Source organism: Thamnophis elegans, chromosome 7 (genome assembly GCF_009769535.1).
Source record: "Thamnophis elegans isolate rThaEle1 chromosome 7, rThaEle1.pri, whole genome shotgun sequence".
Taxonomy (NCBI): Eukaryota; Metazoa; Chordata; class Lepidosauria; order Squamata; family Colubridae; genus Thamnophis; species Thamnophis elegans.
In genome coordinates, this window is record NC_045547.1 from 39,502,994 (window position 1) to 39,517,857 (window position 14,864).

Sequence of the window (14,864 nt, forward strand, 5' to 3'; positions counted from 1 at the left end):
CTTCAGCAGGGTGTCCGCGCCGCCGGTTCAAGAAGCCCGATGCCTCCCTTGCCCGTCTCCGATAGCTTCGGTCCGTGTGATCCCCTTTTGGCGGGGAGTCAGCTGTTCAGCCTTGTCTCGCAGAGGATCGTTGTGCTAGTTCTGAACTTGAGGCTGGCTTTCCCCGCTTCTTACCTGTAAGATCGTTGACTTTTGACAGTGAGCTTATATTGCTGAGAATGAAACGATTGATTGTATTCCTCTTTCTCCCGGAGGACACCCCGACTATCAACGTTACTTATTAATGGCAAAAGATATTTTTTAAAAAATAAAATAAAATTGAAGCACATAGAAACATTTCAGAAGCATCTCTCTGAATTGTAGCTTGAGCCAGCGAACCTGGTCAAAACAGCCTTGGATACTGTAGATCTTTTGTGGGTTTTATGGCATGCTTGCAAGACCCTTTCTGGGGATTGCAGCCAGCATTGACCTTATGAATTCACCCTCACTTGAGGAGGGGGGGGGAGTGGAAAGGGGAAATAGCTTCCAAGCAATTATAGCAATCCAAGCAGTAAAGGCACTTGGAAGATTGGTGGCTGAGACTACTACCTCATGTATTCATCAACTGATACCTACTTTTAAGCCATTGGTATAAAATAAGCCATTGGTATAAAAAAAAACCAAATAGAGGAGAAACTTAAGATACTAAAGAGCATCGCATATGAAAGCTAACGGATAAAAGTTGGCTTATGTGATATATTGCTGCTATATATTGTAACCACATCTATTGTAGAAAAATTTCAGTAAAGTAGTATAGGGCTTACCTTAAATGCCTATTCTTTTGGCCTATGTATTTACCATAGGTGCAATTCTAATGCTGTGATAGCCACTTTAGTTTTGCTGGTCTCCGTGTCCCACCCCCCACCCCAGTAGATAGTGAAGCTGCTGTGTTTGTTCTATAAATTTAAATGTATGAAAATCATGAAGGTGTTTGGTGATACACAGACTATTAAATTGCACTGATTTCAATGCAAATAGATACTGTAAACGATTCAAGCTTGAGATATTCATGTAGAAAAGGTACCAAATAACAAGAATTGGAAGCTTGAAATTTCACCTTTTCCATGAGCTTGCTTCATAGTCTTAGGAAACTATGTTTAGTCTCAGCCTACGCTCATCACCTTCAGCCTTGAATATAGGAAAAATAATTATTCGTAAATATTTTTCTGTAAGATAAATATAAGTATTGCTGTCAATAGAAAAGTATGTATCTATTAAAGGATAGAGTTTGATGTCAAACAACCAGAATCAGACTCATGATAGTGAATTCCCAGTTCACGTATACTATTTGTATATTTAAACATGCAAATCATACAAGCAAAGGAATATGTCTTGGGACTTCTATAATCAAAATGATAATTGGGTCTTTCTGCTTTAGAAGAGCAATTATTTTTTTAAAAGATTGAAAATAGTTTCTTTAATAAAGTTTCTAATAAATCATGCATAATAATGACAGGAAAATAACAACATATATATATAGTAACTTACCGTTGATATATATTGTGACTTATGTGCATATATTTTTGATTCCAGAAGCTTGTGTTGCTATCAAATCAATGATTGTTGCAGAGAATAGAAAAAAATAATGTTCACTAATTTGATTTATAGTGTAGCAAATGAAAGGTGTATAAATGTGTCTTAATTAGGAATTTATCTGAAACTGCTGTCTTAATGCAGTGGTAAAATGTTTTAAATACTATAAGATTGGAAACCTATTTTACAGTATTTGTCATCCCTTTCCTGATTATACAAGAGACTTCTAAAAGCAGGATGGATGGAGAATAGTACTATGAAACAGATGAAAGGGATCTCAATTGGTATAAGGTGATTGAAATATTTCATGAACCCTGATGATATTCTCTGATTAGCATGGAACAATATTGAAATATCAACACTTAAAATTCAGTTTGCAGATATGGCCTTATGTTTATACACCTCCATCCATAAGGCTGATTCATATTTTTACTTATTAAAATGTATCTGTATATAATGCTATATATTAAAATGTGCTAAGCATATATTTTCTGGGTTGTCGTCTTGCTTTTGGTAATGATACAGAGTAATTGCATATTTATGTAGTGCTTTGTTTTCTGGGACCCATAATTCTATAGGATTTCTATAAGTTATTATATATTTAAGATATAAAACTTTCCGGTGTTCACATGCGAATATTACAGTTTTTCTGAAAGACTTCAGTTCGGATCCTAAAGATAGTCCTGTTTTGTTGTTGTTGTTGTCTGTAGGTGGTAAAATAGTCAAATTGTTAAAATATTGGTTTAACTGGTTGCAAATGGATTTACAGGTTCAACTCAAATGCTGTATTAAGTTTTTAAAACCTTCAAATAGTTTTGATCAAGAATATTTGAAGGATTGCCAACAAATGTATGAAATCATTATTTTGAAGGATTGCTTGTTGGTCTGCCATTAAAGGTTAAAAAGGTTCTTGGGGACCCGATATAGAATCGTTTACATGGAAGACCCTTCCTATTCCAAAATATCAGTGTTTCACTTTATCTGGGGTTCAAGAAGCTGTTTCCACTATGTCCATTATGTCTATCATGTCTATAGCAACACATACATTAAATCTTGACAGTTTATCTGATTTACTTTAAAATAATAATAATATATGCATGGACTTTATTTTCTGTAGGGTTCCATGTTTTATGTTAAAACTAATTGGAATTTTTTTTTAAGTGCCTAAACGGTACATTAAATAACCAAAATATGAAGTTAGAATAGCATAAATCATTGGATAATTAATTCACAGATGACTCCAGCAGTTTGATCTACACATTTTTGTGTTTGAGCATGACCATTTTTAACTATTGAATTATACTGTATTGATGCAAAAAAAGAACAATATAAATTAACTGAATTTTATTAAAATTTTATTATTTTAAATCATGCATATCTATTGTCTGAAATATATATTTCCCTTCACAAGTTTTCACTTGATAAATTTTGGTGCGATAATGGAACTTGATATATGCAATATTTCATTTGAAGATTGTGTGAAGGACTATACCTGGAGACTTCCATATCTTAGGAAACAAAATCAGGATGATGGAAATTGCAAAATGAATCTTGAAATATTGTATTAATTAAGGTATATATCATAGGCCCATTGCGTATATTATGATATGGGGGGTATATTTTCATTTTATTTTTCACTACTACTTACAATTTTTTGCTTTAAATAAAATTTATCTGTCTCTTTGCTATGTGAATATAAAACAAATTATCCTGTATTGTGTTGTGTAGGTTGTGGACCAGATCCTTTTCAAAAATATTTATTTGGTATTCATTTGGTGAACTGTTACATATTTTGTGCTTTAGGATTAATCAAATTATATAGTTGATGTTAAAAAAAAATACTGTTGAGTTTTTCTGCAGGGCTAACAACTGCCTTAGTTCTTATTTCTCATGTGATAATGTTGGAATTTTGGGAGCAAATATTGGGTGAACAATGGCTTCTAAAGGGAGGCATTTTTCACAAAGTAATTGTCTTAGGGGTTGAGTCACAAAACAAAAACTGAAACTGAATGAGTTGGTTGGGAGTCAAAGGAAGTTTCTTCAGGAATATTGGTGTCCACAGGAGCCCTTGCCTTTGTTCAGTGACAAAGACCTTTGCTGTATAGTTGTGCACAAAATGAGGAAATAATTGTTTCAGATCCAGAGAAAGATATCACTTGGAGATTCTGCTGAAGTGTTTTGTTTCAGGAACTGAAACCCAGAATTTCTTTTGTTCCTTGTTTTCTACCAAAAAAAAGGGGGGGGGGAGGGAGGCTTGGATAAAGAGGCTAAGGTTAGTGATTATTCTTCTGTCCCTTAGTAATTCTCAGGACAGAATATCCCACTGGCCTGAACACCCTCTGCCACCCACTGATAATGTTTCAAAACAGCATAACCCATTGATGCTTTCCTCCAGTATTCCCAGTTTGTCCCCTAAGCTGCCATTATCATGGGTCATTTTTCCACACCTTGCTTGGAGCCATATCTTCCTAGAACAAAATAATTTTGTTCCATTCTGTGCTTGGATTGAAATCCTAAAGCATGAGTGTTTAAGCTTGGGCACAGTCCTATCCCAAACCAGCTGTTCCCTGCAGCTGACATTTCATCTATAGTTATTTATATGACTTATGATTTATATGGCATGTTAGAGAAATTTCATTTTTTTTGTGTTAATTGCACACAGATAGTTGTGGTTTCCTGGGAACCATGAGCTTACAAGTTTTTTTATTCAAGATTTCATTGTCAGACATCTGATTGTTATCTTTTGTATTGCTCTCTGGCCTAGTCTTCCATGATGCTATGCAATATAATATGTAGTGTATCAGAGAAACATGAACACTGAGAAGAAATACAGAAGGTTAGAGTTGTGACAGTCATGTACATATGTGGGTAATATTTTCCCACTTTTTCCTGCACTTGCCTGTTACCTTTAGCCTTAACTCTTTTTCCTTTCTTTGGGAATCCTCCCTTCTTTTTGTTGTTGTTCATGCTATAGTTGTAGTTTTGATTATGCACACGTTAATGGCACTTCTTTTTAAATTCAAGAGTACACAGAATATTTTTATAATGAAATCAATTGTCATTCAGCACTTCCTGCTTAAGTTTTTTTAATAAGTAGGTAAATGGCAAATTATAGGGCTATAGTAGTTGATTAGATGTCAGGTTAGGGGTTAATTTGTATTGAATTGTTTCTGTCTTAGTTATTTAAGGAAGTAAAATAGTCACAGTAGCAAAATACCCCTTCTTGGGAAGCATATGTATTCTTACTCTCCACTTTTTAAAAATTATTTCTTGTTTTTTGTTGTTTTTGTGTCATATGATTATTTGAGGACTGACGTGCTTGTTATTGTCATTGTTGAAATAGTTTTGATGGGTTTAAAATATTACTTTTAATTTTTATTTATATAGCCTTTAAGCCACAAAACCTTTTTGATTGAATAATACAGAATTATAATAAATAAACAATGTCATATGTCTCTAGTTATAAAATACTTGGTGCATCAGTCAGTTAGAGAAATGACATCATTAAACCAATAATTTTAGTTTTAACCGTTAATATGAATCCATTCTAATAAACTTTCTTACACATATAACATTTCTTCCTTTGTTGAATGCCTATCAAGTGTACACCTCATTTACCTTTTTTGTATTTCCTGTTTATATTTAAATTTCATACCAAACCATAATTTCTTTAAACATGTTAAATTAAATTGACTGCAACAGGTTGAATTCACAGAATGTACTAAATCTAAATCAAAAGAGGACCCTGCAACTTCGAGTAGAAGAAGACTAAGTCTAAATCAGAGAAGACATTCTTTACTATAGTGTGTGAATGCAACTATTGCATTAGGGATTTTATTTAATTGACCAGTAAAGGTTCCCATTTCCATGGGGATTTCTGTCTACCATCTATTCTTACTTTTCTTTGTATTCTGTATTACATTGTTTTTGCTTCTGAATAAGATTGCCTATGCCATTTTCCCCTCTGGTTCTTTTTCATAGGTGGTTCTTTGTGCTTGCATCCGTTAATCTGCTGTTTCTTTCAACTCAATATGTATTCTCATGTCAGAATCCCAAATGATCCCTCTTACTGACATATGTTTTAATCTTTGTATATTTCTGCTCTTTCATTCTCTTCTTATTTCTGAGGTTCATTTATGAACATATAGATACACATTGCCATGTACAGTACTGGTATTTATATCTTAAGTCACAGTTGATAGGTTACAAGATAGGAACTCCCAGTTTATTTTCATATACTGCTTAGCTTATTGTTTCGTAGGAATGATGTCTTTTTCATTATCGCTCAACTTCCAGAGCTCGTAAGAAATCTTTTTCTATTCCAGTGGTTTAGTCAATGAGGGAATTCCCAACAGGGCTATCTCTGTGAAATGGAGACTTAGAATAAAGTAAATGGGTCCAGGCTACTTGAGGAACCCTCTCATCCTACTGGGATTAGCCTGCCCCTTCCATGCCAGCAGAGGAAGTATGCTGCAGATCCTGTCTGAAATAATAATCCCAATTATTCCAACTGGTGGAATGCAGGAGCAGGGCCTTCTCTTCCATTGCGTCTGGCCTGTGGAACATTTTGCTCCTCTCCAGTGTGAGGTCAGCTCCGACCCTTCTGACCTTATGGAAGAGCCTAAGGACCTGGCTCTGTCCATTAGTTTGGTGCCCCAATGAGGAGTATCACAGTGAAGGTGGTTGTTTGAATAACAATGGATCCCCCCCCCCGGGCAATCTTTTAACTGGGCTGTGGTGTTCTGGATTTTATATTACTTTATATTTCTAGTTTGTACAATTTTTATGTTTTATGATTGTAACTCACCCAAAATTACCTTGAGGAATTTTGGGTGGGCAATAAAGTTTATAAATAAAAAGAGATTGGTAGTAGTAGTACCTAACACAACTGGATTGTTTTAAAAGGGCTGTGCAGTCTGGTTTACAGATAAAAGTAAAAACAATAGTCTTGGAATCACCTGGGGTCAAAATTTGCTTTAACACCTATTTTTGTGTGTGCCTTCAATTTAGTCTCAATTTCTGATGACTACTTACATAAGTCCTTGTAGTTTTTTTGACATGATTTTTGGAGGAATTTCACCACTATTTTTTTTACTAGGACTGAGAGAAAGTGGTGAGTCCAAAGTTAGCTATCTGGCTTTGTGGTTAGAATTTAATCTCCCCATTTCTAGTCCATTGCTTTTACCTTTATACCAAGCTGATTGACTCAGATATCTTATTGATTATTAATTTAAAATATTTATATCCTGGTTTTGAATATGAAATATAAAGATCCCCGGAATAATGAAAGTAGGCTTATCAAATAATAAAAATAAGACAATGCTTTCATTTAAGATTACACAGGATGCAAAAGTGAAAGGAGAAGGAAAGAAAAATCATTAGCTCTTAAAGTTTCATGGTTCTTGCAATTGTCAATTGTGATGCAGATTGGCTGCTTAGAATGTCCCTAACCATACTGGCTGGCAATTTCAGTGCACATTGGCCTCTTCCTAGTACAATTATTTCCAGTTTCCCCAGTGAGTTGAAGCTTAGGTAATAACAGCACCAAATTGCCTAGTGCCTGAACATGCCTATATAGACATACATGCATGTTTTGTTTTGAAATACCAGTTATATGTGAAAAACAAGAATGAGTGGAATGGTAGACTTCATTGTTTCTTATGTGTCACATTTTATATGAGACCATTTAAATATGATACTTGCTTACTTAAAATAAAATGAACTTTATTACAAGCTTACCTGGTGTTAAATGTTTTCATTTAGAATTAAATAATTTTTGATATTTATATGTAATTGAGACATAGAGGTTGAACTGTTTTTCTAAGATAGTTGAAGCATGACATACACGAGAGTGCATGACTTACAAAGTGAGTTCAAAAACTGGTGTTGACTCAAAATACAGGAATAAAGATTAATGTAAGTGCATTCTACAAGTATATAGAATATACTTGTAAGAATTATTATGACTATATTTGCATTTACAATCACAATTGGGCCCAAAATGTTGGTTGTTAAGCAAAGTGGATATTTACAACTACAATACTGACTCTCCCAGTTGTGATCATTAAGTGGAATGCCAGGCAAAGGACACAGGCCTCCCAGTCATGGTGGGAGGCCTAGGCCCTCCCACCTTCCATCTGAGAGAACGATTATGAGAGCAGTTGATAGCATTCACTATTTTATTTTATTTTTTGCCAAATTTGAGGTCCAAATCCCTGCAGGATTGTCCCTCCTTCAGGGAGGGGAAGGGAAATCCCTCAGTACATTGGGAGAACAGGTCTCAAATCCAACATGTTCTTTGCTTGCAACCTTCCCTGTCAGCTTCTCCATGGACTTTCTAGGAAAGCTGCAAGAGAAGATTGCAAATGGCAATCAGTCATAAATCACTTGATTGTGAGATTTGCGGCATATATATTTAATAAATAAATACATTTTTTAAAAATATGAACAAATTACCAAACACCTGAAATGTAGTTATGCAACCTGGGGAGGTTGGCTTAACATTTTACAATTGCTGGAAGTGCCTTATGGCCCTTGGAGCATTCTTTCCTTGGCCATTAGTGCTGCGAATGATCATTAAATGACCATTATAACTTGAGGACTACCTATATGTCCTCTTTTTTTAAAATTCTCCTTTCCAAGGACTCAGATGATTGAGATTTCTACTTTAATGCAGCCTAGTAATTCAGCCAAATATTTTTTAAACAAGGATTTCTAACCAGATAGGCTGTGGCAGTCGTTGGGAAATTCATGGCTTTAAAAAGTAGAACTGATTTATGAGAGTCCTAGATCTAAGATAATAGGAAGAACTTTAAGCATTAAGAGAAACATTTTTGTGACCTTGGCAGATAAGTTGATCTTTCTCCCTGTTCTGATAGCTTTTCAAATAAACAATGAAGCTAGAAAACTGACAGTATCTGCACTCTACCCATTGTTCGACTCAGTGGGTTTTTGAGTCTAAGGGAACAAGTTGATTCATTTGAATCTAAGACTGATATCCCGAAGAAGCAAAGAGACTGGTAAGTAAGGCCTTCAAAAATAGATGACAATGGGAAAAATAAAATAATTTCTTAGAATGAATTCCTTATTTTGGAACTGTTAATATCTTGTGTCAATAATATAGGCAGAACAGTAGTTTCAGTCTTTAGGCAATATGTTGAATTTTGGATTGGGCATATGGACCACTTGATTAATTGCCTGTTCAGTATGAACATTGCAAATGTCAAATATCACTTACAAAATTTGGTAGATAGTGTTATAATGATGCACATTAACAGTGATGTGGGGAAATGAATTCATTCAAATCAAATTCAGGTTTGTCAAAAGTGAGGTCAGCTTTTTAAAAAACAATTCTACCATTTGTGCACAAGCAGCTAGATCAGGGCTGTAAAACTCGTGGCCCGCAGGGGTATATGTCACATGCTGGCCACACCCACACCCGGTTTAGTGAATGGAGAAAAGTCGCAATACGTCACATGACGCCACCGTCACGACACGAGTTTGACATCCCTTAGCTAGATGAATAAAACCTAAGGCTTCATTGTAAGATTGTTACAATTATACAGGAAGGAATTAAATATTGTAGGTGTTAGAACATTATTTTAGAACAAACTGGGCTTGTGCAAAGGACCATCTGTCATAAATAAAAATAAAACCATGCAACTACTTTTTCTTAAGAACAGGAAAGTAATTGGGCATTTTTTCAATTACATTCTGAAGGATAGAGATGATTTTGATTTGGGTTGAATCATCTCTGCATGGGAGTAAAAGTATTTTCATCCTCATCTAAAAATCGTCTAAATAGGGTCAAAGTCAAAGTCAAATAAATCAAAGGTGGGTTCCTAACAGTTTGGACTGGTTCGGCTGAGTAGGTAGTAACTCTTCTGCCACGCCCCCGAACTAGTTCTCTCATAAATTGCATGCCACTTAATGGATTTGCTTTGATAGTATGTGAGTTGAATTGCTTTCACTTAGGGTTAGGGGAATTGTGTAGAATCTGAAATACTCTCTTTACTCCATGAGAAGTATAAGTAAATTGTTATGATGACTTTGTATTTGAGAATGAAATTATATCATCCAGAGGAAAAAGGGACATTATTTTTAGCTATTCTAAATTCATGGTTCCCTGCTTTCAAATCCCAACAAACTATTTGTATCTCATGCTTATTGATCTTATTTTACTGAGACAAATATATGAAGTTTTTCCTTTGCTCCATCTCTCAGGCTGGGAGGTCAAATTATACGCCCCTCAGACAGGGTTCGCAACTTGGGAGTCCTCCTGGACCCACAGCTGACCTTCGAACATCATTTGTCAGCTGTGACCAGGGGGGCATTTGCCCAGGTTCGCCTGGTACACCAGTTGCGTCCCTACCTGAACCGGGAGGCCCTCACAACAGTCACTCATGCCCTTGTGACCTCTAGGCTGGAATACTGCAATGTGCTCTACATGGGGCTGCCCTTGAAGAGTATTCGGCGACTTCAGCTAGTCCAGAATGCGGCCGCGTGAGCGATTGTGGGTGCACCTCGCTTCACCCACGTTACACCTATCCTCCGCGAGCTGCACTGGCTGCCTGTCGATCTCCGGGTGCGCTTCAAGGTGCTACTTATCACCTATAAAGCCCTTCATGGTAGTGGGCCTGGGTATTTGAGAGACCGCCTACTGCCAATTACCTCCACTAGACCGATACGATCGCATCGATTAGGCCTCCTCCGAATTCCATCTACTAGCCAGTGCAAACTGGCAACTACCCGGAGGAGAGCCTTCTCAGTGGCTGCTCCGACCCTCTGGAACGAACTCCCCGTGGAGATTCGGACCCTCACCACCCTCCAATCCTTCCGCGCCGCTTTGAAGATCTGGCTGTCCCTGCTGGCCTGGGGTTAAGATTCCAACCCCACCCGAATTGTGTGACTGTTGTGCTCTCTTTTAATATGTTGTATTGTTTCCATATTGGAATACTGTTTGTCTTCCCCCCCCTCCCTTTTTGAATTGTGAGCCGCCCTGAGTCCCCCCAGGGAAAAGGGCGGCATACAAATAAAGGAAATGAATGAAAATGAATGAATGAATGCTTAGAAGAATTCCGTTATTTATCAGTTAAGGCAAGATAACAATCAAAATGCTGTTATTTAAAATAAATTCTATTGCTATGATTTTAAAACATAATTTCATTAGTAATTGAAAGAAAATGCCAAAAAGTAAAGCTGAGAAGTTGTTGACTGATACATAATACAATTGTTTTTTTATTTCCTGCTTTGCAAGAAATAGATAAAGAGGAGAAGCAGTTAGAGAAACTGAGGAGGAAAGCTTTCCTTGTTTTTTTCAGTTGCTGGCAAAGAGCAAAGGAGTGAAAAGATAAATGGGACCTCCGCTGTTGTAGTCAGAAAAGAATTGAGTGCAGAGACAAGCTACTGCTTGTCTGGGTCACCCATTGCCTCTTTATTTAGTACTACTGTGCATCAAGAAGCAAGTAAAATCAGATAAGAAACTATGCAGGAAAAGCTTTCTTTGCATCTTGCAGCTGCTTGCAAAATAGTTTTTGAAGCAACTCAAACAAAAGGGTACACAGAAGCAATGGCAACTCTGACATCTCAGTAGGGGATAGTTTTAAGTTTGTGCCATATTGCTGACTACATGTGTATACCGTTACTGGCTGGCTAAAAAACTGGAAGACTTTGCTTTAGAATTGTGCCCATAATGCTAACTACAAGAGCAGTGTACCTGAAGACCTGATTCTCAGTCCTGCCTTGGATTTACTGCCAAATATAAGTGCTTTCGAATAGGTAGGAGTGGTGTTCACATTGCTATGGAATATTACATATCTTCCAAATGCTGCAGAAATAAGCTTCTCAATATTGTTCATGGTTCTTTCTGTTTAGTAAAAGAAGCTGAAAGGAATGATTACATATGCTTCATGTTTGGAAAGAATATCACCAATGCCAAAGATTAGCAGCCTTTGGGCATCACTGCACTATTTTTCAGTATACTTCAGCAAAGTATACTGAAGTAGATTATTGTTCTCTGCATTTTTTGTACACTTTTTATTTTCATATTCTTCATCTTATTTGTTAGTTTATATTTCATATTTATTACATCTGCAGTGGTGCATGAATTGGTATATGAACATGATGGTTTGCAAGGATACAAAAGGTAGATATAATGAATAGTATTCTGATGAACGATTTTGAGTTCATTTTTTTTCCTTATTTCCTATCCTTATTTCCTCTCTTCTGCATAAATTATTATTTTTGTCACTATTTTTTTAATGTACATTGCAAAATGCTATTGTGGCTAAAATCATGTTCATACCCACCCCCACCAAAAAAAAAAAACATAACATAATTGGTATGTGTGTATATTTGTCATACAGGTTGTTCTTAACCTATAACCATTTGGTCAGTGAGCATTCCAAATTACGACGTTGAATGTATGGTGGTTATAACCAATCCTGGGAGTACTGGTTGTGCCAGTACACCCCCCCTGGTCACGTGATTTGATCTGGGTGCTTGATAACCAATTTGCACTTACACCCAGTTGCCAAGCATGCCACAGCTATGTGCTTGTCATTTGCAAACTTCCCTGCTGTCTTCCCTAGAAAGTTACTGTGGAAGCTGACAGGGAAGTTCTCAATCACCTGTGATCCTTCCTTAGCACTTTTGCTTATGTCACATCCACCACTTGTTCATCTCCATGCATAGTCTCTGACCACACTGCACTTCTGTGCACCCTCCGTCATCTCCCTGTGGTGCCTCTCACACACCTTTCCCAATCCTTACTGCGGTTCTTGTGTATCCTTCCCTTGACCCACACCCCTTTGATCCACAATGTGCCTTTGATGCAGCTTCCTCAATCCTCATCACACGTTCCCTTGCACTCTTGCCTTCCAAACCTGTACTGTGTCTTTTGCACATCCTGACCATCCCCACATCCTCTTGCTCCCTCCCTACATGTGGTACTTAACCTTCATGTACACCTGGAAACTTCCTGCTAGTTTCCTCACTAACTTTGTGGTTGTGGTAAGCCGGCAGAAAGTTGCTTTGCCTAATGACTAGGATTTGGTTAACAATGTCAACCAGGACCACAGGGATTGCCATCACTAAGCAGTGTGTCCATGCTTTACAACCGCATCATTTAATGATGGAAATTGTGTTCTCAATTGGTGTGGTAAATTGAAGGATACCTGTATTATTTAAAAAAAACCTTGTGGTTTCATATTTTCCATTTCTCATGACTTGAGATGATGATGTTATCTATTCAGTCATGTCCGACTCTTGGCAATTCTATGGGTCAGGTCTCTCCACATCTTCCAGTCTTGCACTGTTTCTGTAAGTTGTTCTGTCCTCTGGCTGATGTCAGCTTTGAGGTGTCCAGTCACCATGTTCTTTAATGGCCTGGTTTCTGACTTGTATATTATAAGACCCAGATTTTGCTTTAAGCAAAGGATAATAAAAGATGTTTAAAGTTATTTCAGGTAGTAAGCACTGCATTCACATTGGCTTTCATCAGCATTGTTTTTTCTAATGTGGCAAACCTTTGCCTCGATGTATTTGATAATGAATTTTCTTTTTCCCTCAGATAATACACATACAATAATGTAGAAATGGCCTAATGTCAAATAAGTTGGTTTTGAAAATCTCAAATGTGTGATTAAAAACATCTTACTCAACTGCATTTTTTTCAGATTAAATCTGCATAAATTTGGATGTGAAGAAAAATAAGTTTATTTTTAGATGACATGTGTGAATGTTGCAGTTATCCTATTAAGAAATGTTTTCTAATTTGTCTTGCAAATGAACAAATGACTGCTGCTTTTTTATTTGTAATTTTTATAAATGATAATTTTGCAATGATTATGCTTGAATAAACAATACATATTTAATCCATTTTATTAATTGGAATATGCTATCTCTAACTGGACAAATAAATTATTATGTTGGTTATAATATACAAATCTTCTTAGATTTAATATTTGCTTCAGACATTAGGGACAGTAGGACAATTGGTAAAATTTACCAAAATATTTCATTTGAAATTCAGTATTGACCTTTCATTAATTACCTCCCCTGTGATCAGCCTCAAAGCACCATTTTGAACCTTGCTTCATTGGATGCTCATAATACTTGTTAATCAGATCATAAAGTAGTATTCGGGTCATGTTTAGTCCTGTTAATTGTTGATGTTTATTTTTGATCTTCCAAGGTGTATCTAAAGTTGTGGCCTTTCCCACCAATATTTGTTCATATAAGTAAATTTTGCCATGAGTAGCCAAAACAGGTAATCTTTATCCAGATTTATACTCCCATTACAAAATTGGCATCAATTTGATAGCCTTCTTCCAGAATATTTCCTGTGGCCTTATATATGATATCATTATGTGCTGAGTCCCCCACCTTCATCCATATATATAACTTTGCTTCCATAGTAATCTTTGGAAAGACTTCCATTCTTTGGTCAGTTTCTGATAATCATACAGAATTCATTTCCATTTAAAAAGTTATTTATCCATATGTATGACTCACAGAAAGGAGAAAAAATCACACATTGATCTTTAAGCAGCTTTGGTATAGACTAGAGAACCCATCACCGCAGAAAAAAACGTCATAAAAGAAGATAAAAAGAATATGCCAAAGCCTTGTGTAGTGTTCTGACTTGGTAAAGGTATTTTGAAACCTTAGATGTAAACGAAGAGTTAACACCCATAAAAATAATGACCAGATTGAGGGTCATTTATCTATATGACTCTGAAATTTGGAAATAGTTGGTGAGTGTAAAGTGTCTTGTATCAACAGATCATAGAAAGGAAATCATAGGAAGACATGGGCAGGAGTTTCTATCTCCCTAAAGCCACAATTCTTTGAAGGGTAAGGAATATCATGAAATCTACACACCAACAGTGCAGAAGGAATAAAATGAGCTCTACAGAAGCCCTGCTAGGTGCTTACTCAGGATTAGTCTGTATAAATATGCAGGAGAGAGCTTGTGGCAATCTAACATTTGGAAATAAAATTCAGAAACACTGACAAAATCATTCTGCTGTTCAACGTGCCTAATTTGTCCCTTAGATGCCTAATTGCCCTATATATTCAGGAGAAATCTTGAGACTACATAATTCCTCTATACAATGAGATTGGTAGCTGTGAACAGCAGGTGATTTGAGCCAGTTACTCTCCACTCAGCTTGCCGACAGAATTATTGTTTTGAGGGGAAATTGGAGAAAGTGGTGCTAGATAATCTGACTTGACCTCCTGGAGGAAAGGAAATTATTATTTTTAATAAGTTAGCCTATAGGCAAACATTT

The 14,864-nt window shown here is 36.3% G+C and overlaps 1 protein-coding gene across 4 annotated transcripts in view; it reads left to right on the forward strand.

Moving 5' to 3' along the window:
- ATP2B1 (ATPase plasma membrane Ca2+ transporting 1) overlaps nucleotides 1-14,864 on the forward strand; it is an 81,508-nt gene that overhangs the window by 2,552 nt on the left and 64,092 nt on the right. The window lies entirely within an intron of this gene.